Source organism: Pelodiscus sinensis, chromosome 1 (assembly GCF_052426305.1).
Source record: "Pelodiscus sinensis isolate ZL-2025 chromosome 1, ASM5242630v1, whole genome shotgun sequence".
NCBI lineage: Eukaryota > Metazoa > Chordata > Testudines > Trionychidae > Pelodiscus > Pelodiscus sinensis.
Window position 1 is genome coordinate 11,902,481 of NC_143052.1, and position 25,501 is coordinate 11,927,981.

The following is a 25,501-nucleotide window of genomic DNA, read 5'->3' on the forward strand; positions in this document are numbered from 1 at the left end:
CTTCCCCGTCCACACACGTCTTTTTCTAAAAGAGCTCTTTCGGAAAAAGGCTTCTTCTTCATAGAATGAGGATTACCAATGCTGGAAAAACTCCTCTGTTCTTTCGATTTTCTTTCGAAAGAACGTGATCGCAGTGTGGACATAAGTGAAGTTTTTTTTGGAAAAATGGCATTTTTCAAAAAAACTCTGTAGTGTATGCATACCCTTAGTAGCCAGTATCTCACACTAATCAACTCTGAAAAGTGATGTTTTAAAAACAGCTTGGTGGAATCCCATTTCTATTGTTTCCCAATGTGGTAGGATCAAAACTGCTCAATATCAAGGTAATTTTCCTAAATATTAACCTTGTAGACTCAGATTGGAATCTGAAAATCAAGCTGAGTTCATTCTGGGTCACATATCACTAAGGGTATATCTACACAGCAACATTATTTCTGAAATAACTAGTGTTATTTCAAAATAACTTAGTCCTTGTCTACACAGCAGGCAGTTATTTCAAAATAATGTCAAAATACTGTCAAGTTGGAGGACTTCTTACTCCAATTCATTGTACGAGGAGTACGGGAAGTCAGAGGAAGAGTGCTCTATTTCAAAATAAGTGCTGTGCAAATGCTCGCAATTTTGAAATAAGCTATTTCGAAATAAGCTATGCAATTGATGTAGCTCAATTTGCGTAGCATACTTGGAGTTAAGCTCTGCTGTGTAGACGCACCCTAGCAGCAGAATTCTGCAGCTGGAATTTAATTATCTATTCTGTTGGTACACAAGGCAGAATAGAATCCAGTGTTTTCTCCTGAGTTTCATTGGATCTTCAGGGCTGATAGGAGTAAGGCTACGTCTAGACTGCATTGCTTTTCTGGGATGCCGTATGCAAGTAACGCGTCTGCTTTTCTGAAAAAATTTTTGGACAAGCGGGCACTCTCTTTTGCCATTTTTGTAAACCTCATTCTATGAGGCATAAAGGATGTATCAAAAAAGCAGGTTTTTCCAATATTTGGTGCCATATAGATGCACCAAATTTCGGAAAAGCCTCTTTAGAAAGAAAAGTGGAAAAAGATACGCAAATTACAGTTCGCAATTTGTGTATCTTTTTCCAACTTTTCTTTGTAGATTAGATGTAGCCTCAAAAATATTTTATTCTGTTAAGCAGACAAAAAAAGACAATGATCATATACCTGGTTAGGTTTATTGAACAGAATAGCCATTATTGCGCTGTGGTTTTTTTAGAGTTGATCCACACAAGAATTAAGTCTCTGTGATAAATGGCATGAAAGAATATTTCTGCTTTCATTTGGTGGTTCCCAAATTTAATTTTCACAGAATGAAGAAATTGCATTTAAATATATGAAATTTCTCAACAATTCTGCCTTAGCCACACTAAATAGTATCTTTTTACTAGAGCGGTCTAGTAAACAGAAATCCCTTCCTGTGAAAAGTTTTAGCATTTTATACACACACACACACAAAAAAAAGTTACTCCAAAGTGGGATGAAGAGTCAAAAGTATGGCAATTTTTGTGGGAAGGGATTTCCAGAAAATTCCATTTCAGGAGAACTAAAATTCTTGGTAGCGGCCTGGAAGGATCATGCCAATTTCACACACTGCCTGAATGCAGACTTCCAGGCTACGTCTATCCTACGAGTTTTCTCAGCAAAAAATATGCTATGAGGGACTCATTTGCATGAGTTGTGATCTTATTTGCATATTTTCTGCCAATCCATTTTTATGCTAGGGGTTTTTGTCCAAAAACAAGGAGTGTGAATGTTTTTTTTTGCGCAAAACCCCCTTTTTGTGCAAGATCCTTATGCCCCAAAAAAGGAGGTTTCGTGCAAAAAGAAAACGTCCACACTGCTTGTTTTTGCACAAAAACCACTAGTGCAAAAATGGCTCAGCATTAAATAGGCAAATGAGATAACGACTCATGCAAATGAGTCACTCATTTGCATATTTTTTGCCGAGAACATCGTAGTGTAGACTCTGCTCTTTCCACAGTCTGGCTCCCAGAGAGGCAGAAGCATCTGGGCAGGTGGAATAGCAGCGTGCTCAGCCTTTTGTGCCTTTCTTGGAAGGCTCTTGTTAGGCTCTCAGGTGAAATTGACAGGATGAGCTATTTCAATTTTCTCAAACAGAAAAAGTAATTTATTTGGCAAAGTTGTAATTTTCCAGTGGAAAATTTTGATTTTTGCAAAAAGTCTCAGGTTTTCTTATGTGGTCAGGCTGCTGACAACCCCCAATGAGGTCAGGGACATAAAGTTATCAGGCAAGATGCTGTCTACAAGCTCTGATCTTTGAGACTCGAGTATGCCTGCCTCGTTTGGGAGGACCTCTGGTGACTATATATGCTGAATTTTAAAGAGACAACACATTTCTCATCAGAAAATCATTATAATCATTCCAAAAAATAATTCGAGATCACCTCTACTGATTACACACACACTCCCTACACACATTAGAAAACACATTACACACACACACACACACACACACACACATTAGAAGACACATGTAGTAAGATACTGCTTAGTGCCAGAATCAAAACCTCTGAATGAATAATGATTTGGGTGTGGTAGCAACATTTATTTGCTGCTAGGGAGAAATTACACTCAGAAAGTATGCATGAGTTTCTTGGCTCTCCATGGGCCTGATCCTGCTCCCAATGGGCCTTATCCAGCTGCCCCTTGTAGGCAATGTGACTTTTTCCATTGACTTCAAGGAGAGCTGGATTGGACTGTAAATCAATAGCTGTACTCATTAAAATGCTTTGTGATGCAACTGTGTGTGCTAGCACAGATACCAAATATACTCAGTAGGCCTATTCCAGCTCTCATTGGCGTCAATAGCAGTGTTTCCATAATGTCAATAGGAGCAGCCTCGGTTATACCTAGATTGTTAAATAACCCAGTTTGTTTTTCAGGAAAAGTTCAGTTGAAGCAACTCTGTCATGGTGGATATCAGAGGGACAAGGGCTGGTTGTGACTAAAGAGGGCTACATTCTGAAATCGGTAAGTATTAAAGAGCGTGGTTTGACTTTGCGCCTACATAAACCAGTCTTTCAGTTTCTCATTTGGTATTCACTGAAATGCAAACATAATCTGAGTTAATTGCTCTTCCCCAAGGTGTCTTGTTGCGCAATGTTTTTATAAAATTAAAGCCTGTTAAGTATACACGAAGAAACATTGTTTAGATGCAGAACATAAACTAGCAGCACCTCTAATTCTGCCGTCACGGAGGGCTGATTAACCCAGTACTGCAGGAGCCAAGGGCAGGGCTTCTGTGTTGTTAGAAAACATATTTCTACTTAAGCGAATTTAGACAATAAAGGGATCCTACACGAGTTACATTGCTGGAGACTAGATGGGTATTTTGGATCTGTGAACCTGCTCCTGAAGCCTACTAAGACTTGAAAATAATAACAGCAATAGTAATAATAATAATAATAATAATAATACAGAATCCTTCCTCCAACCTAACTATTGTTTCTTTCCTTCCAAAGGTTCCCACAGCAATTAACAAACTATCAATCAAGTCCTGGATCTCCTATTTAAGCACAATTCCCATGGACTTCAATAAGTTGGCCTGAGTAAGGAGTGCAGACTGGGAGACTGTTGGGGGATGAGGAGATACATGCCTATGCCTATGAGATTTAGCTGTAGAAAGGTTAGGATGCTGCTGTTGTCCTTTGCAGAGAAATTACAGCTCACTCATCCCCAGGAATTTCCTGGCGGCAGCACTATGAAGACACATGGGCTTTCTGAGCAATCCAGGTACACAGATGTTGTTCAGCTGCAGCCTGTGCAAGAGCCAAAATGGAGCTTTCCGGTGGCTCTAGGGTGGTTTTGGGGAAGAGGTCACCTGGATGTCATAAAGCAAGTGCAGTAGAAAGACCCTTCCATCACATTCCAGTTAGGGTCCTGCTGAGCTAGCTTGTAAGGAGGAGAGATGAGTCCCTTAGAACCCCAGGAAGCAGCACCGTGCAGCTGGAGAGCACATCAGCAGCTACCAGCATGACCAGGAATTGCATAGGAGCATGCAGGAAGATCAGGAAGGCTTTTCGGGCAGTTTGCTGCAGTGTAACGACACAGCGAGGCGTGCCCTGCAGAGAGCAGGGGTGCTGAGTGCAGGGCCATGTCGGCAGTTTGCCAGGTGCCCAAGGGCTGTACTTGGAGTAAAACAGAGCAAATTGAATCTGCCCAAATTTAAATGAGCTTGTAGCCCACAGACTTTGCAGGTTCTATCATGTGTCTCTCCCGCCAATTAAGGGCTTGAGCTAAAGTAAATAAGGAGACTCCCTTTGACATCAGTGGGCTTTGGATCAAGCCCTCGCATTGTAATTGTGACATCCTCTGGTTTTCCCAAGGCTGGCTGGTTCAGCGGAAAGGGGCAGAATGGGCCAGTTTAGGAGCGTGAGTTTGTGGTGCTCTTAAACTCTGCAGGGTTGAGAGCGTGCATTCCCACAGAGTTTCTAACTTCTGCAATGGTGCAGCTCGCTTTGGATTGAAGCAAGAGTGCACTGGATTGAAGCTCCTACGTACCCTATAAATAGGCTGGTATTTGCCCACCACTGTCATAGACAGAGCTCTGAAAATATCCATGTTAAGTGCAGCAGCAGTGAAAAAAAGCGAATAAAACTTTGGAAACCATTGAGAAAGGGATAGATATCAAGACAGAAAACATTATAATGGGGGTATGCAAACTCATGGAAGAGCCACACCTTCAACACTGAATGTAATTCTGGTCTGGTGCATTAGAATTTTAAAAAGGTACAAAGAATCATAGAATCATAGAATAATAGGACTGGAAGGGACCTCAAGAGGTCATCGAGTCCAGCCCCCCGCCCTCAAGGCAGGACCAAGCTCCGTCTACACCATCCCTGACAGATGTCTATCTAACCTGTTCTTAAATATCTCCAGAGAGGGAGATTCCACCACCTCCCTTGGCAATTTATTCCAATATTTGACCACCCTGACAGTTAGGAATTTTTTCCTAATGTCCAATCTAAACTTCCCCTGCTGCACTTTAAGCCCATTACTCCTTGTCCTGTCCTCAGAAACCAAGAGGAACAAATTTTCGCCTTCCTCCTTGTGACACCCTTTTAGATATTTGAAAACCGCTATCACGTCCCCCCTTAATCTTCTTTTTTCCAAACTAAACAAGCCCAAACTAAACAAGAAGAGCAAAACAAGTTAGGGGTATGGAACAGCTTCTATCTGAGGAGAGATTAAAAAGACTGGGATGGTTCTACTCAGAAAAGAGATGAGCAAGGGGAGATATGAGAGAGATCTATACAAGTAGGAATGGTGTGGAGAAAGTGAAGAGGCAAGATGTATTTATCCTTTCATATAAAGCATGATTAGAATCACCCAATGATATTAAAAGCTAGCAGGTTTTAAACAAACAGAAGCAAGTGCTTTTCACACAATGCACAGTCAACTCGTGGAATTCATGGCTGGGAATGTTGTAAAATCCCAAAGTATAACTAGGTTAATAAAAGAATTGGATAAGTCTATAGGGACAGGTCCCTCAATGGCTATTAGCCAAGATAGTCAGGGATGTAACTTTGTGTCCTGGTTGTCCCCGACAACCAGATTGTGGGGGGATGAGAGTGGATGAAAGGCCATGGATGACTTGATAAACAGCCTTGTTCTCTTCACTCCCTCTGAAAGGTCTGACGCTGGCCACTGTCAGAAGAAATAATACTGGGCTATATGGACCATTAGTTTGATTCTGTATGCCCATTTTTATGTTGGTATGGAGTACTCCGCTTATCTGAAACCTTGATTTGATGATGGCTTTGTACTGTACTGAAAATCATTGTAAGGACTGTCTGAAGTCCTGCTTTGCACCTTAGTAGGGGCCTGCAAGATACCGTCAATACCTTGCTTCTATAGGCTTCTGCTTAAAAGCTCCCCAAGGTCACAGATTCCCCAGACTTGGGAGATAGGCTGCCACCATCAAGTGTAACCCCCCCTTTCTTCTTAGACCCAGGAAGAAGCACTAGAACTTCTTCCAGAGGGGTGTTACCAAGGCTCTTTTACCACAAGAGAGCTTGAAGTTTAAAAGAACCAATGACAATCTCCGCTAGCTGGCCTCTCAGCATACACAGACCTCCTGGTACCTTCTAGGACACAAGAATCAAGCCATCACCTTACAAAAGGTGATTTTATTAACAGAACAAAAGGATATACGTGATAAAGCATACTTGGTTGCTAGGTGTTACAGAGCAACTGAGGAAAGAACAGATTAAAACACAGAGAAATGGTATCTCTGGGCTACATCTTAAAAAATACACGGTATGGGTGTGTGTGAGTGTGTGGGCTGGGGGCGGGGGAGAGAAGGGGGAAGGTGGACCTGGATTAGCACAGAGAAGTTTAACCAAACAACAAAACAAAGAAAATAACCTGATTGTGGCTAAATAGACATTTTCCTATCTACTTACAATTGGTGCTTCAAGATCCAGTCCATTTTCATGCCCAGTATTCCTTGTGGGCATTGTAGTTCTGCCTCGTTCAATTCAATTTGTTCCGCCAGTTTCTAGCTTATTTCTTTTGATCACAAAGTTAGCACCACTGCTATCTGGAGGGAGATTCAGGCTGCCTCGAATAGCTATTAAGGGCAGATTTAGTACTTCCAAACCCAAACAGGATTCATGAATAAGAGATTCTCCTGAAATCTACTAACACATCTGCCAAGTTAGGCTATGTCTACACATCCAGGGAATGCATCTGCTCTTCCAAAATTTTTTTCGGAAGAGCAGATGCGCTTTTTCGGCATCCCTGTAAACCTCATTTTATGTGGAAGAAGGGTTTTTCCAAAAAAGGGGTTTTTCCAACATTTGGCCCAGTGTAGACAGGCCAAATGTCGGAAAAGCCTCTTCCGAAAAAAGAAGCGGAAAAAGCTATGCAAATTACAGTTTGCAATTTGCGTAGCTTTTTCTGGAAGAACAGTGTAGCGCAGACATAGCCTTACTTTTAAATAAATGATTACTCTATCTTACCGCAGCTTAGACCTGGGGGGAGAAATCCATTGGAAGATGGACGGCCAAATGCTACTGTCAGTCACTCTGGATTTACAGGGACAGATTCTCCGCTGCTCCTGGTATCTGCTGGATGCCATGGAAGAGATTAGGTCACAGAGGAACTTGCTGTAGCCTCCTGACTCTGGCACCAGCTGTATGTCAGCCTTGACCATTTGGAGCAGCCTTGGGCACATTGGTTGGAGAATCTCTTGCTCTATTTGAATTTTCTGCATGTCTCAATAGTCCTTCTGAGACCCTATATTGCTTTCCATATTCAAAATGCTTACAAAGCCTAACTAATTAACCTCCGCAACACCTCTGTGAGCTCACTATGGGCATGTCTACACTAGGAAACTATTTTGAAATAACTGAAATTGATTTAATAACTCCCCAAATAACAAAATCCGGATAGCGTGTCCTCACTATGGGGAAGCCTCGAAATTAGTCCGAGGCAGGCGCCGTTACTGTGGATACTCTACCTCAACTTAGAGCCCCAGGAAGCACCAGGAAGTAATTAGTTTGAATCACTCTGGGGAGTCATTACTTTGAGATAGCAGCAGTGGAGAGTCCACATTACTGTGGCATATGGGGATCTATGGCAGAGACTGTGGGAATGCCTGCACTGCAATGAAAAACCTGAGTATCAGAGCCCAGGTGAGCTGACTTGATGAGTGTATATGTGCAGACTTGGAGACCTACCCCCCTTGCAGCACCTCAAAGCTTGAGTTCCAGTCTGAGCCCAAACATTTACATTGTAATTTTATAGCCCCCCAGCCTGGGCTGGCTTTGGCCCTTTTGTTCCCACATAGACATAGTCTGTATGACTTGCCCAAGGTCACACAGAAAGTCTGTGGCAGAGCAAGGAAGTGAACTTGCCGCTACAGAGTCTCCTGACATCCTCTCAGTAAGCTGAAACCAGGTATCTTCAGAAATAGCATGCATGGTGCTCCTTATGGCTGTCTTAGTCCTTTTTCATTCCCTCTAAACATCCTAAAATCAGTGTTCTTAAAGCTATGTTCAGTGAAGTTCCAAGTTGCCATGCTCACAAAGACCCAGAGTCAGCACGCAGCTTAAGTACATGCCTAACTGTAAACATATGAGCATCTGCTATTGTGGGCAATAGAATTACTCAGGTTAAAAATTAAGCACCTGCAGAAGTGCCTTGCTGCCTCAGGGCCCAATTCTGTCACTCTTCCCTGCTTTGTTCTTTCTTTACACCAGTATGAAGGAGAAAAAGATTCTAAACTTAAAACACCTTAAAAGAGGGGAAGGATGAAATCTTTCCTGCATGGACAATAGCAAAACACCCATCAACTTCAGTGGTAGGATCAGAATTTTGCCCTACAGTCCTGATCATTCTGGTTTTCACACTGTTGGCTGTAGTGCACTGATTTACATCATCCTAAAAGAGGAGAGAAACAGGTTCTAAATCCTTAAAATGAAATAGATTTCATCGGGTTAATTTTTCTGATTCCTTCATTGATTTCTCTCTTGATCCCAGCGTGAAGGTGGAATGTTCAAAACACTTCTACCTCCATAGTTTCCTCCTGAGACACACAGAAGTGATGAGAGTCGATTTCATTCTCCAGTGTCTTCTACTAGGGCCCAATATTGCTCAGTAATCAAGGAAGGATTTGAAATATCCTAGGTTAGTAGCTGGTGACTTCTTTTCCCCCCCACTATTGACTAGAGAAAGGAGTGAATATTCCAGTACATTGAAACCCACTCTGGGTATGTCTACACTACCCCGCTAGTTCGAACTAGCGGGGTAATGTAGGCATACCCTTTAAGACCTTTTTACACTGAGTAATATAAGGAGGGCTTGATGTAAATAAAACAGGCCCAAAGACTGTGGCAGAGGTAGGCAGAAACTCTAATGCCAGTTCTGCACCTTCCCTTTTAGAAGTCTCAAATTGCAGCAGGGAACTGACCAAAAAACTTCTCTCTGTGCCATTGGTTGGAGGGTCTCATAAATACAGTAAAAGGTTAATTGCACTCATTTGAGGGAGTTGTGCTGTTTCAGCTTATGTATTGTCTGGGGGATATGTATGTTTTGGCAGACATCAGTTGAACATTAATACCGTAAGTTGGCTGACATCAGGTAAACAGTAATGCTAACTATGACCCAGTCTTTCCTTAAATATTGACATTAGAGCTTCCAAATTCAGAGCTGGATCTCAAGCAACACCAAGTTTTATGGGTGCTTGGAGCTGGGAATTTGCGTCAGCCCTGTGACAGATTGGACAATTTCCTGAAATATGGGCAATATTAATGAATTCAGTTAATGCATCGTTGTGGGCCAGGGATTGTGTGTTATTCCATAGGGGATGGTGAGTTTCCTCTAGGAACTAAGGACAGTGTGTGTGTGGGGGGTGGGGAGTGGTGAATAGGCAAATTCACTCAGGTGGTGACACCTCCAGAGAGGTTCCACTTCCTGAGGAGACTCACCTATGCTACCTCAAACTGGATTCTCCAGCGGCAGGGGAGCCGACAGCCTTTGCAGGCACCAGCACAAGATGGTGGGCAGGGGGCTGGAAGAGAGGAGGAAGGGAGGACCCAGCTCCACGTTCCTGTAAGGGGTAGGGTCTCGGGCAGAAGGGACAGGGGCAGTCAGCCCTCTGCACCACCCAGAATGCAGCATGCCCCCCTGCAGTCCCCAGAGCTGCCAGGAGCGAGCTGTGCAGCATTCCGCTGGCAATTTAAAGGGCCCAGGGCTCTGACTGGGACAGCAGCAGTGTCCAAGAGCCCCTTTGTATCACCAGGCCTCAGGGCAATTGTCCCTTTTGCTTTCGCCATCAGTGAGCCTGTCCAGTGGTCAACGACAAAAGGGACTTGGATAAACAGCCTGGCTACGTCTAGACTGGCATGATTTTCCGCAAATGCTTTTAACGGAAAAGTTTTTCCATTAAAAGCATTTGCGGAAAAGAGCGTCTAGATTGGCACGGATGCTTTTCCGCAAAAGCACTTTTTGCGGAAAAGCATCCGTGCCAATCTAGATGCAGTTTTGCGCAAGAAAGCCCCGATCGCCATTTTCGCCATCAGGGCTTTTTTGCACAAAACAGTTTTTAGCTGTCTACACTGGCCCTCTTGCGCAAAAACATTTCCGGAAAGGGGCTTTTGCCCGAACGGGAACGTCAAAGCATTTGCTCAAGAAGCACTGATTTCGGACAGTAGAACGTCAGTGCTTTTGCGCAAAATCAAGCAGCCAGTGTAGACAGCTGGCAAGTTTTTGCGCAAAAGCAGTTGCTTTTGCGGAAAAACTTGCCAGTCTAGACGCAGCCCCTGTGTTTAAACAGACTCGTGGTCTTTTTTCTGAGGCACCCAAAGGACAGGACCTTCTGTCCAAAGGGAGGGCGCCAATCCTTAGGGAAGTGTTGGGAGGACTGACTCAAATATAGCCCTTGTGGAGATGAGACTGGGAGTGAGCTCTGGTGAGCTTACTAGCAGGTGGATTGGCTCTTGTTGTGGTAATAGGTTTTCTCGGCAATGCTTTTACCTTAAGGCTAAATGTGCTTACTGAGAAAAAAACGGCATGGTAACTTAAAACCAGGGGCCATTCCCATGCTCTTGGCCTTCAGAGAGAAAGCAAAGCAGAGGTTTGGCAGGCTGGCTTGCTGGGGATACCACCGTGCAGCTGTAGAGCTGTGCAGCCTGGAAAAAGCCCAGTTAGGAGAGAGAGAGGGCAGATCTACACTGCCAGGCAAAAGTCGAATTACGATACGTAACTTCAGCTATTGCATAGCTGAAGTCGAAGTAGCTTAATTCAGCTTTTGGTGCTGTCTACATAGCAGGAAGTAGAAGGAAGAACATTTCATTCCTTATGCAATGAGGGTTACAGGAGTCGGAGTAAGAAGTCCTCCAGTGCGCCATTATTTTGAAATAAAGGCTTGTAGTGTAGACACGCACTGTGTTATTTCAAAATAACACTACCGTGTAGATATACAGCGTGAGAGAGAGAGAAACTGATCGATTCATTTCTCCGCTCAAAAGAGGTGATAACTGGATAGCCCAAGGATAGCTGTCCTTGGTGGACCATGGATGGAGAATACAGATGCAGTTGTACTGAACTGTGATGTATGGAGTGACAGTGTATGTGAGATATATGATAGGGTGAATTTCCATAAGTGCCAACAGCATGCAAAGCAAATACTATAGGCAGGAGCAGGAATTAGGTACCATTGAGGGAACATAAGAACATAAGAACGGCCACATTGGATCAGACCAAAGGTTCATCTAGCCCAGTATCCTGTCTTCTGACAGTGGCCAATGCCAGATGCCCCAGAGGGTATGAACATAACATGGAATCATCAAGTGATCCCACTCCTGTTGCCCGTTCCCAGCTTCTGACAAACAGAGGCTAAGGACACCATTGCTACCCATCCTGGCTAATAGACATTGATGGACCTATCCTCCATGAATTTTTCTAGATCTTTTTTGGACCCCATGAAAGTTCTGGCCTTCACAACATCTTCTGGCAAGGAGTTCCACAGGTTGACTATGCATTGTGTGTTTTAAACTGGCAACCTATTGAGCAGCTGTTGAGATTGTATGCGAAGCAAGATTTTTCTCCTGCTGAACTGAAGAGATTACAAGTGGTGAACCATGCTGTGCTCAGAGGATCTAAGTCAGACTGGGGTATCACCCCTTCCAAAGAGGGGGCCAAAAGCGCTCCTTTTGCCTTAGTTGGTCCAGCAGAGGTAGCAACGATGGCAAGCGGTCCAGAGATGGGGGTCCATCAGTAATACCTTGTCCACCAGACATTTTTCTAAACAACTACAGCAACAAAAAATTCTCACCCCTAATAAAACTGGGTATACCTCCACCAATAGCAGCAAGGAAAAGTACACTTGTTTAGAGAGGCTCTGGGTAGCGGTAAGCATTTTCAGAGCCCTGATCCTCTAAGGAATTTAGAAACCTAGCTCCCATTCATTTAAATGGGAGTCAGGCACCTAAACCCCTCTGAGGATCTGGGCTTAGGCAGCATGGCTCTTAATAACAGAGTTGTGACTGCAGACCTTTTGTCGAGTCGAGAACTTCCACCAGTGCTCCCACAGCACTTGCACAGAAAGCAGGGGTGGGGAGCTCCCTGTGCGCTGATCGCATGCAGCTAGTCAAGGCTCAGTGGTTTTGTTTACCTCAGCATCCCAGGTATGGAGCCCTGCAGCTCTCAGTGGCCATGATGGGAGCTGCCGGACTATGACTGTGGATGCTTAGGAATAAACAGGGAAGCTGGTAGCCTGTGAGACCCCAGGGCAAGGTGTGTCTGTGGGAGGTTGCTCCATGCTCCCAGAAGGGGCGGGGCCTCAGGCAGAAGGGGTGGGGCTGAGGGCAGCTAGCTCTCAGTGCCACACGGAGTGCAGTACCCCTGCTCTGGAGCGATGTATAGGGCCCAGGGTTGCAGCCACTGCTACTGCCATGGCGGGGAGCCTCGTGCCCTTGTAAATCACTGGGCCCTAGGACAACTCTCCCCTTTGCTTCCCCTGTCCACGGGCCTGGGTAGAAACTAACCGCCTGGTGGCCCCCCAGCAGCTAAACCTAATGAATCGTGTGCAACCCATGAGCCGGAGGTTCCCCACCCCAACATAAAGGCTAAGCTTAGCCTAGGCTGAGTTGACTTGGAACAAAGATGGCTGCTCTCATGGCACATTTGCAATCACATTGCTGACTCTGAAAAGTCTTTTGTTTCCTTTGAACTTCCCTTATATGGACTTTTATGTCACCACCGCATTGGGAGAGCAGCTTTCATGGCACGGTTTCAAAACCCAATCACCTCTGTCAGTCATTGCGTTAATAACAAAACAAGGACTGTTAAAGGTACACCAAGCCGAAGGAGAACTGGAATTACAAGAGAATGACTTCTTGATGTGCCCAAGGGGAAAGCTGAATAAACAAGGGCTTCAAGCCTGTTCAAAAATGTGTCAGAATGACGTCTGCAAAATGTAATAATGGCTTAATAGAAACTCAGGCCGTATGTTGTCCAGCAAAATAGGAGTGTAAATGCTAGGGGAATCTTTGTACTCCTAACAAGCTTATTTGGAATCCATTACTCAACTTGGATTTCATTGGATGGATAACAGAGCTTTGTTTAATGTTGACAGTCCATTTCCTAATTATTTCAGTTCACCTTTTTTATTTTCTCAGCATGTTCATATCATGAAGGCATTTAGTCTTTCTCAGATATCCTTTCTGCTTTTACTATGAGACCTAGACAAATCCCTCAGAGGGTGGAAATCTGTGTACTTCCATAGATGCTAATTTACACCAGATTAGGAACTGATTTTGGCCCAACCTCACTCACACTTATTTTCCATCTCTTTTTTCTGTTCTTCTTTTAAAATTTGCAGCACTGCAGAAGGATCACTGAGCATGTCTTCGGATTTATGCCTTCGGATTTGGAAAGTCCTGTTATCTGTACTCAATAGTTGAAAAATCTGTATTGTTTTTAAAAAAGTAAAGCATTGCATTAAAACCCCAAAAGCCATGTCCAATTTTTATACTCTGCTTTTCTTAGGCTGTTGCTTTAAAAATCTAGCAGATATAATTTTATGTTTTTGCAGCTGTATGGCTCTAATACAACCGTAGGCCTATTTATTGGAATTTGTGACTGAACTTTTGTTTTTATAGGTGTGTATATGTGTTATCGAAGATATTTTGGCATTTTTGCCAAAGATTTAAATTTTGTCAAGTCCAGTTAAAAATGTAACTCACTTTTTTGGATATTCAGAAAAAGCTGTTTACTTGACAGGTGCTCCTAGTACTTACTGTAAGTCTTCTAGCAAATTTATTTTATTGAGAGATTGTTTGGGTTAAAAAATAATAACATAAGTGAAGTTCTGCTCTTGGTTATGCTGGTGTAATTCTGGAGTAAAACCATGGAAGACAAGGCAATATTTCCCCATTTCCATCTGTGTAAATGAAGGTAGAATGTACTTTCTAGCTGGTAACCAAATTTTCTCTTTTGTTTTAGCAAGCTCAGTCATGAGATATACTTGTTAAGGTAAGTCCGTTCTATTTTTCACCATACTACGTCTTTTTGCTTAGAAACAGTTCCATTTTCCTCTCTTGCAATGGAAGACCCTGGCTAGTAACTGAAACCATGCAAATGAATTGTTAAACAACAGCTTTTATGTAGTAAGAGGCATGTTGTCTATATTCACTGGCAATCCTTGGGTATTAGAATACTTTAATTACGCCAGGCTCCTGCTAAGGCCTTGGGGAAAGGAAAAGTGCCTCAGATGAGTGTGAGAAAGGCTCCCACTCCAATCTGTCAGCTGCCACTCAACTTTATGATGGAAACTTACGAGTCGGGTTGAATGTATGGGCTCAGTGCCTGAGGGGTGGAGGGGTGGAGGAGAGGTGAAGGCTGTTGGGTCAAGCACTGAAAAGCTAAGTTGTCATTGTTGAAATAATATATAACTGTTGCTATTATTTTGGGGTTTCGAGTATGAATTCCCAGCCTTTGGAGCCTGGCTAGGTTTGAATAGGACGCTTTCCTGCCTGTCAGTGCTTTAGTCTGGAGCAAGAGTTCAGTGGTTTCAGGGAGAAATAGATCCTTGTCTGTAAATAGCTGGGCAGCCTGTGCATAAAATTCCTCTTGAATGCTAATAGAGGAGGTTTTAAGGTCAGATCCTCTGTCACGTCAAGGTGAGCTTTGTTGTTGGTTTCGCTGGGAGCAGGACTGACTTCTGAGTTCCAAAAGGGTCCGTGTACCTTGGGCTATTCCTATTGTGTCTGAGCTCTCTGCTGGATGTGTCAGTCCCCAAAACTGCTGGTGCAATGGGAGGTGGGCTGCTGAGGATTATGCTGATTCACCGCTGTTTAGTTCAGCTTTGCATTGAGAAGGAAAAGTGGTTGAGTTTAGCTACCTGGATGAATAGACTTTAAGGACAGAAGGGACGAGCATGATTATGTAGTCTAACCTCCTGAATAACTTAGGTCCCAGAATTTCATCTTCCAAACCCCATAACAGCACGTTGAGCTAGAACATGGTCCCTAGAAAGACATTCAGTCTTAGGCTGGGCTTAGCTTACCTGTTCTACCAAACCCCAGCCTAAACTCCAAGCCATCAAAATGAGTCAGAGACAAGCAGCTAGCACTATCACTGAATAACAGCCTGTCAAAAGTCTGACACCACATTTCTCAGTGCAGAGGGAGCCTTCATTAAGCTTCTTGGAGTTTGTAAATTCCATTTCTCCTTCTCATCTTTCTGGATGCAGGAATATCAGATAAACCAGTCTGAAATAAAAGAAAGAAAGAAAAAAAAAAAGAATTAGGGGAACAAAAAGGGAAAAGGAGATTATTTTCTTTTCCATAGTCATCCTTTTAGTCATTGGCTATTTTCCCTTTTTGTTCCCCTAATTCTCTTTCTTTCTTTCTTTCTTTCTTTCTTTCTTTCTTTCTTTCTTTCTTTCTTTCTTTCTTTCTTTCTTTCTTTCTTTCTTAGAGATTTCTTCTCACAAAAACTTCTGGGAATGAAGTGTCTTTAGAGATGAGCTGGCTAGGAATTTGTACAGTACTAATGATCAGGCCCCTGGGGCTATGTCTAGACTGCAGGCTTCTTTCGAAAGAGCCTCTTTCGAAAGATCGCGTCTAGACTGCAGGCGGATCTTTCGAAAGAGAAATCCGCTTTTTCGAAAGAGAGCACCCAGCGAGTCTGGATGCTCTCTTTCGAAGACGGCCTCTTTACATTGAAGAACGCCTTCTTTCGAAAGAGGAACTTTCGAAAGAAGGCGTTCTTCCTCGTGAAATGAGGTTTACCGCCATCGAAAGAAAAGCCGCGTACTTTCGAAATAATTTCGAAAGAACGCGGCTTGAGTCTGGACGCAGGGGAAGTTTTTTCGGGAAAAGGCTACTTTTCCCGAAAAAACCGCTGAGTCTGGACACGGCCTGGGAGATTAGAGGGAACTTTGGCTAAAGAAGATGGGCAGAATCGGGCCTGTTGGCTGGGCGTATCCTGCAGTAGCATATAGAGAGTATGTTCCTGCTGCCCACATGGAAGTGGAGAGGAGATGCTGCTTATATGGCATTGCTCTCCTGCAGAAGTGTTTCTACTGGGCCTCCCCATGGACTAATGACAACTGGAGTTTGAAGGCAATGGAATTATGCATATGAGTAAGGACTGGCTGTGTGAATCAGGGTTGTAGGACCCAGCTTAATTCTGCATCACATCTGGCCCCCAAAATGCTTCTGGATATTAGGAGAGGCCTTTACGGTCCAGACATGCAGTTGTGCCAAGCTTGCTTCAAGGAAGTAATCTTCACACAGAAAGGCTGTGTCTAGACTGGCAAGTTTTTCCGCAAAATCATCTGCTTTTGTGGAAAAACTTGCCAACTGTCTACACTGGCCCAACATTACAACAACCAGTGCTACTCACTCCAGTGAGCGCTGCTTGTCTGAATGAGGCGGTGAAGGATTAAGCTCTTGGGGAACAAGGCCCCTGCTTTAATGGTCACCCCTCTGAATGGAGAAATGTTTCCTTTGTTCTGCAGTTATTTTCTCTCCTTTCAGTGGCTGCGCTGCCCTCCTTACCCATCTCTCTTTGGCTATCACTGACAATGTAGCTCAAGGCTCCATGCAAACCCAAATATATGGGTGTGGATAAGAAAGTCAAGCCCTGTATGAAGGCCCATCTCACAGGATCTGGCTCTCAGGTGGGCGTGTGACATGTAGGACGTGAATTCCACAAGGATGCTGGATGTACAGGCTGCCGGGGTGCATTCCATGCAAACACTTGATTCAGTAACACTTTTCTAAATATCAAAAGTGGTTCATACACCGATGGGTAGCCAGAAAAAATGAGCAGCAGTGAGGTCACTGCCATTGGAATGGGCTCACAATAATGCCAACTGGCAACACTTTTTGCAGCCATTTTCTGTCTCTTTGAAACAAGGTCCTCTAGGCGCTGGGTTCGCTGGCTGAATTGTCTTTGGCAGGGTGGGGAGAGGAGGGGGTAGAAAAAGTCACTTGATTTAAAAGTGGAGACCAGATACTCCACTTGGGGGGAGTGGTGAGGGGTGTCAGGTGGCTGATTCTGTGGGCTGGTCAGTCTGCACTGTCCCAGATTTGACATGAAGTGGCCACCAGCATGAGGTTCTGTAGGGTCCTTACACCAGCTGACAATCAGCACAGCAGAGATCTAACACAACCCTTTCCCACTCCAATATGCTCCCTAAACTGGAAGAGGGAGTGGCCCTTGTGAAAGAACAGGCTCTGCCAACTAAGTGCTTGAAGAGTCCTTCTCCTTCAGGGGGACTCCTTGCTGGCTAGCTAGGTCCGGACTCCATGCAGCTTTGTCTTTACCTGAGTGGCACAAAGGGGATGTCTCATCAATGAATATCTGGCCTTAGAGCTCTGTTCTGGTTTTTAACACACAACCTGCACTGCCAGGATCAGGAAGAGAGTGTGTGTGTGTGTGGGTGTGGGGGGGGGGGGACAGTGAGATGCGATAGGGGAGCACACCCCGATGTAGAACTTGTGCTCCATTTGGGGACCGTTCAATGAATACGTTAAAGAGAGTTCACAGAGCTCAGCTTCTCACAGATTTAAGCTGAGAACAGAGCTATAACAAAGCCCCTGGTAGCTTCCACATTTCAAAGAGATCCCTGCAGATTGTCCTGAAATTCATTACGGGTACGTCTACACTACAGCGCTAGTTCGAACTAGCGCATCTAGAACTAAAAACTAGTTCGAACTAGCGTTTTGCTAGTTCGAACTAGCGCGTCCACACTGATTGGACGCAGGGGGCATTTAAGGGCAGCTGAAACCGGTTCTGGCAGGGCATCAGGTCAGCAGTTGCTTTGTGTGGCTGCTGTCTGAGGCTATCTGAGGCTCGTGCTTAAAGGGACCCCCTGGACAGCCGGTTCTCAGCTTTTCCTGCTTGCTTGCCAACCTCGCCGAGGGACAGCAAAGCGTCGGTCTCTGTGCCCGTCTGTGTCGGTGCTTCCCTTCGGGGGGGACCGCCGCAGGTGGCAACATGGAGCCACGGCTCGCCCTGCACCTTCTGGTGCATGTTCTGGACTTGCTGCTGCAAGCCTGCCAGCAATGGCTCGAGGCTGCCTGGCACCACCTGGGGAACGTCAGCCCCCTGCCTCTCCGCCTGGCCGCCCTGGGGGCCGTGGAGGAGCCGCGGCGGCGCCCCGGCACCGGCGTGCCCCGCCGCATCTGGCGTCTGGACACCAGCAGCGACTGGTGGGACCGCATCGTCCTGGAGCGCTGGGACGACCGACAGTGGACCCAGAACTTCAGGATGAGGAGGGACACCTTCCTGGAGCTCTGCGAGTGGCTCGCCCCTGCCCTGCAAAGAAGGGACACTCGCATGAGGCCCGCCATCCCCCTCCAGAAGCGGGTGGCCATCGCCCTCTGGAAGCTCTCCACGCCGGACAGCTACCGATCCGTCGGGAACCAGTTCGGCGTGGGGAGATCCACTGTCGGAGCAGTGCTCATGCAGGTACGGCGCTCGTCGGCCACCGAGCCGGGGGGGAGGGGGGCTGCGAGGAGGGGATGGGCCGCCCCAGGGACAAAGGGGGGGGCGGGAGGAGGCGAAGGCGCCCCGCACCGGAGGGGTCGGGCTGTCCCGGCTGTACTACACGCCGCCAGGGGGGTTGCTTCCGGGAGTGGGGCGCGGGGCACTGCCAGGGCATGAATGCTCCCAGCCACCCGGGCGCCCCACTGATTGACGCTTTGCTGTGTCTCTCTCCGCAGGTGGTCAAGGCCATCAACCGGGTGCTGCTCCGCAGGGTGGTCCGCCTCGCCGACCCGGATGCCGTCATCCGGGGATTCGGCGCCCTCGGCTTCCCCAACTGCGGGGGGGCCATCGACGGGACGCACATCCCCATCCGTGCCCCGGAACACCAGGCGTCCCGGTACGTGAACCGCAAGGGGTACTTCTCCGTCATCCTGCAGGCCGTGTGTGACCACCGGGGACAGTTCACGGACATAAATGTGGGCTGGTCCGGCAAAGCACACGACGCCCGGGTGTACCGGAACTCCTCCGTGTGCCAGCGGCTGCAGGACGGGACCTTCTTCCCCGACCGCCACATCAGGGTCGGGGACGTGGACATGCCCGTCTGCCTGGTGGGGGATGCTGCCTACCCACTGCAGCCCTGGCTCATGAAGCCCTACACGGGGCACCTCAATCCCTCCCGCCAGGCCTTCAATAACAGGCTGAGCAGGGCCCGCATCGTGGTGGAGGGGGCCTTCGGGCGACTGAAAGCCTGCTTTCGATGCCTCCTCACCCGTCTGGACCTGGCCGAGCACAACATCCCTCCCATGGTGGCGGCATGTTGTGTGCTCCACAATTTGTGTGAGCGGAAGGGGGAGGCTTTCTTGCCAGCCTGGATGGCTGAGGCTGACCGCATGGCTGGACACTACGGTCAGCCCCGCACCGCCTCCGTCCGGGAAGCCCAGCGGGGGGCCATCCGGATCCGGGAAGCCCTGTGGGAGAGCTTCCAGGTGGAGGAGGAGGAGGACTGACCTCTCCCTGCATGCCCCACCGGGGCCTTCTTCCACCCTACCCCCCCCCTTCCCCTTTCCCCTCCCTATCTACTGTACAATAAAGACACCTGTTTTTCAAACAAAAACGTCTGTTTATTTCAGAGAACTGGGGTGGGGGAGGGAGGAATGAAGGTGGGAGAAGGGAGGGGGAAACCTGGGACGAGGGAGCTGGAAGGGGAGGGGAGGGAAGGGAGGAAGGGAAAGGAAAGCTCAGGGGTGGGAGTCTGGGTGCCTCTCCCGTCTCGCCACACTGCGGGTCCGGGGGCGTCGGTGGGGAATGGTTGTGGAGGGGGGGGCAGAGAGGACAGGGGGTGTGGATGAAGCAGGAGCGGAAGCAGGAGCGGAAGCAGGAGGAACAGGAGGAGCAGGGGGAGCAGGGGGAGCAAGAGGGGATCAAGAGGGGGAGCAAGAGGGGGAGCAGGGGGAGCAAGAGGGGGAGCAAGAGGGGGAGCAGGGGGAGGAGGAAATGGAAAGCGGTCTAGCAGGCTCTGGAGGTGGCCTCGCAGGGCACGGCCCTGCTCCTCCAGGGCCTCCAGACTCCTCTGGCGCAGCCTGAGGTCCTCCTGGACCCAGTGGTCCTGGAGACGGAGCTGTCGGTCCAGGAACCGGAGATGCCGCCTCTGGTAGTCCTCCTGGTTCCTGGCTGTCCTGCTTGCCCGGGCGCGGGCGGCTGCTGCAGGCGGTGTGGTGCGCCCTGCAGTCCCCGGTGCTGCAGCTGTGGTGCAAGAAGACCAGCGGTCAATTACCCCAGGGGCCCAGGTGTGTGAAACCCAGCTCCCCTCTGCAAGGCCAGGGCCCCTGCAGGATCCCCAGCTGCTGCTCCGTAGTGGGCAAGGCCCAGGCGCACGGTCCCAGGGCTCCCTCTCGCCCCAGCCCCCCGTACACATAAGGGGAACACGAGGGTACTCACAGGTGGACGCCTCCCCGGCCTCTGATGATGCAGGCGAGCGGCTCTGTGGGGTGCCTCGGGGGTCCCGGGTCCTGGGAAGGCTGGCGGCAGGCTCCTGGCTCTCAGAGCCCTCTTCCTCCTCCTCGGTGTCCAGGAGCGGTCCCTCTGCCCCGGGGTCAATCACGTCCCGGGGGGCAGGGACGGCATGAGGCCCCAGGATGCGGTCCAGGGCATGGAAGTGGGGGCAGGCCTCCGGGTCAGCCTCTGGCAGGCAGGCCCGGGAGTAGGACTGCCGCAAGTCTTTAATCTTGCAGCGCACCTGCTCCCGGCTGCGCTGGTGGCCCCTGGCGTCCAGGCTGGCAGCCATGCGTCCATAGACGGCCGCGTTCCGGTGGCTAGTGCGGAGATCGTGGACATTTGAGGCTTCCCCCCAAACCTCGATGAGGTCCACGATCTCCGCACTTGACCAGGCGGGCACCCGCCTTTTGCGCCCCCGGGCAGGCTCCCGGGAGCCGCCAGGCTGGTCGTGGGGAGCAGTGGAGGGCTGGGAGCCCTCGGATGGCTGGCTCATCCTGTGGCAGGTGCAGGCTGTGCAGGCACGGGTGCTGGCAGCCTTGCAACTGGCACAAAGTGAGTAGCCAGCCCGTGGCCCTTTAAGGGCTCCGGGGCCGGGAGGGGGGCAATAGAGTTTCCCTGGTGTTGGCCAGAGTGGCCACCAGGGAAACCTGGGAAGCCTTAGCCTCCACTAGTTCGAACTAAAGGGCTACACAGCCCTTAGTTCGAACTAGCTAGTTCGAACTAGGCGTTAGTCCTCGTAAAATGAGGTTTACCTAGTCGAACTAAGCGCTCCGTTAGTTCGAATTAAGTTCGAACTAACGGAGCGCTAGTGTAGCGCATAGGAAAGTTAGTTCGAACTAACGTCCGTTAGTTCGAACTAACTTTCTAGTGTAGACATACCCTACCTGATTTCGACAGTGTCCCCATTGGTCTCTATGGGTACGTCTACACTACCCCGCTAGTTCGAACTAGTGGGATAATGTAGGCATACCGCACTTGCAAATGAAGCCCGGGATTTGAATTTCCCGGGCTTCATTTGCATAAGCCGGGCGCCGCCATTTTTAAATCCTGGCTGGTTTGAACCCCGTGCCGCGCGGCTACACGCGGCACGAACTAGGTAGTTCGGACTAGGCTTCCTAGTTCGAACTACCGTTGCTCCTCATTCCACGAGGAGTAACGGTAGTTCGAACTAGGAAGCCTAGTCCGAACTACCTAGTTCGTGCTGCGTGTAGCCGCGCGGCACAGGGTTCGAACGAGTGGGGATTTAAAAATGGCGGAGTCCCGCTTATGCAAATGAAGCCCGGGAAATTCAAATCCCAGGCTTCATTTGCAAGTGCGGTATGCCTACATTACCTTGCTAGTTTGATCTAGCGGGGTAGTGTAGACATACCCCAGGACCTGTGTGCCAGGCTTGGGTCTACAGTGTCTATGTCTCAGGCCATGTCTATGCTACTGGCTAAATTGACACTGCTGCTATTGATGCAGCGTTGTTGGTTTAACAGGTCTGATGAAGATACGCTAAGTCAGTGGTCCCCAAACTTTTGTGGCTGCCGGGTGTCTGGGGGTGGGGCCACGCATGCGCTGCATGCCCGGGGGTGGGGCCACCCGTGCACCCTGCGCCTGGGGCCGGCACTGTGCATGTGCCACGCACCCGGGGCAGGGGCCGCCCACACACCCTGCACTTGGGGCCGGCACCACACGTGTTGTGTGCCCTGCGCCTGTGGCCGGCACTGCGTATGTGTCACGCGCCCGGGTCAGGGGTCACCCATGCGTCATGTGCCCGGGGCTGACACCACGCATATGCGGCATGCCGGGGGCAGTGCCAGCCCAGATGTTTCGGCGGGTGCACATAAATGCCCCGGCGGGCACCATGGCGCCTGCAGGCACCGCGTTGGGGACCACTGCGCTAAGTCAATGGGGGAAAGCTCTCCTGTCAATGTTTGCACTCCCTCTCCCCAAGAGGCAGAAACTAGATTGACAAGGAAGCACCTGGCGTCAACATAGCATGATGTAGGCACCCCTGCAAGGCAATCTAAGTGACGTCGGCTTCTGTTCTGTAATTTACGTAATTGCAGTAGCGTAACTTAGCTTGACTTACAGCATTAGTGCAAACTGTCCCTTAACCTGAGAGTGGTGGAATAATGGAAGGGTAAATGACACAACATTTAGGTGCCTGTAGTGTAGGGACCTGCGTTAGAGGTGGAAAAGATTTTATCTGATTATATGAACAGAAGTATAATGCTGACCTTTGATTAACTCTTTTGCTCTACACAAATGGCTTAGAGTCCACTAACTGCACTGTTTGTGCTGCTTCTGTCAACACCAGTTAATCAGAACACTATGGATGTTAAAACATGAAAAAATCTGCTGCCAGTAGCTTGATTACACCATCCCCTTTTTACCACTGAATTTTCTTTTTTGCCAGCTGGGGGATGAAAACACAGATGCCATGAACTGTGTTTCCCCCTCCCATGCGTAGCCTCTAATAATGTTACCGGGAGTTACATACCAAAGACATATTGGACACCAAGTTGTAGAATCATGAAATCATAGAATACTAGGATTGGAAGAGCTCTCGAGAGGTCATCAAGTCTAGTCCCCTTCCCTCATGGCAGGACCAAGAACCATCCAGATCATCCCTGATAGATGTCTATCCAACCTGCTCATATATATCTCCAGTGATGGAGATTCCACAACCTCCCTAGGCAATTTATTCCAGTGTTTAACCACCCTGACAGTTAGGAAGTCCTGGCATCGAGGGAACTGTCATTCTTTCTGGGAGCCCCTTTTGTCTCAATTTGGGAGGTAAGCAGTTATTTTGGTGCATGCCTGAGGTTTATGAAAGAAGAAGCAGAGGTGAACGTGCTTGTGCTGTAAATCATGAGGTGTGATGGGATTCCGAAAAATAATCCGGTCGGATTCCATATGCATTCCCTCTCAATGGCAAGTTGGCTCCATTAGTAATGGTCCTATGTGCTTTTTCTATACTGCCAACTCAACCTCAGGGCCATCCTTACCCAGACACAGAATAGGCAGCTGTGTAGGGCACATGAAAATTTGGGACTCTATTGTCCACTCACCTGCCTCTTTCTATCCCTGTTCTGTGGCTCTGCTTCCTGTAGAAGAACCATTTAAGTGGTAATGAAGCCATTTAAGAGGCATATGCTGTCCCCAGATATATACGGCCAGTTTCTGAATTTACTGTAAAAACAAGGAGGAGTCCTGTGGCACCTTAAAGACTAACGGATTTATTGGACACAAGCTTTCATGGGTAAATCCCACTTCGTTAGCAGTACTAGTATATCAAACAAAGGAAGTTACTTATCTAGTATAAGGCCAGTGTTAATGAGGCCGATTCAGTCAGGGTGGTTGTGGCTCACACCCAGCAACTGATGGGGAGATGTGAATACCAAGGGAAGGAAAATTGCCTTTGTAGTGAGATAAGCATTCTAAATCCTTATTCAGCCCTAATTTGGCTGTGTTACATTTGTAAACGAACTGCAGCTGCATGAAGATGATTTTTCCTCCATTGGTATTCACACCTCCCTGTGAGATGCTGGAAGTGAGCCACATCCACCCTGAATTGGCCTCATTAACACTGGTTCTACATGTGATAAGTAACGCCCTTCTTAGATATATTGCGGTAAAGCACCAACCCTGCCCTGCGCTTCTGGAGGACAGTGTTTGCCTCAGAGGCTTGCTGTGACCCTCTACACTGCCCTCTCCTTTTACTAGAGGCACAGCCTACTGAGTCATAATCATCACATAAGAATATAAGAACATAAGACTGGCCATACTGGGTCAGACCAAAGGTCCATCCAGCCCAGTACCCTGACACCCAACAGTGGCCAATGCCAGGTGCTCCAGAGGGAGTGAATAGAACAGGTACTGATCAAGCCATCTCTCTCGATCTTTAATTCGAACTACCTACTCCATGCTGCGTGTAGCTGCGGGCATGGAGTTCAGACTAAGGGAGATTTAAAAATGGCGGCACCCGGGAACATGCAAATGAAGCCTGGGATATTTAAATCCCGGGCTTCATTTGCAACTCCGCTTGCCTTAATTACTCTACCTAGCTCGAACTAACGAGCTAGTGTAGACGTACCCTTATAGATTAGTAAGGCATGATTTCCCTTTACAGAAACCATGTTGACTTTTGCCCCCAAAATTATGTTCTTCTATGTGTCTGACAATTTTATTCTTTACTATTGTTTCAGCTAATTTGCCTGGTACTGACATTAGACATACCAGTCTGTAACTGCTGGGATCGCCTCTCGAGCCCTTTATAAATATTGGTTTTACATTAGCTATCTTCCCGTCGTTGGGTACAGAAGCTGATTTAAAGGATAGGTTACAAACCATAGTTAATTGTTCCACAATTTTACATTTGAGTTCTTTCAGAACTCTTGGGTGAATGCCATCTGGTCCCGGTGACTTGTTACTGTTAAGTTTATCAATTAATTCCAAAACCTCCTCTAATGATACTTCAATCTGTGACAAGTCCTCAGATTTGTCACCTACAAAGGATGGGTCAGGTTTGGGAATCTCCCTAACATCCTCAGCCATGAAGACTGAAGCAAAGAATTCATTTAGTTTCTCTGAAATGACTTTATCATCTTTAAGTGCTCCTTTTGTATCTCGATCGTCCAGGGACCCCACTGGTTGTCTAGCAGGCTTCCTGCTTCTGATGTACTTAAAAAACATTTTATTACCTTTTGAGTTTTTGGCTAGCTGTTCTTCAGACTCCTTTTTGGCTTTTCTTATTACATTTTTACACTTAATTTGGCAGTGTTTATGCTCCTTTCTATTTACCTCACTAGGATCTGACTTCCACTTTTTAAAAGATGTCTTTTTTATCTCTCCCTGCTTCTTTAACATGGTTATTACAGGCTTGTCTGTATTATGGGCTCGCTGCCATGGCCCCAGCAGCCTGGACTGCCGCATTCCTGGCCCCGCTACTGGGGCTGCTATGGCTGCCATGTCCCCACACTGCCTCCACTACTGGGGCGGTAACATCCACGGCCCCGGCCCCACTGGTGGGGTTGCTG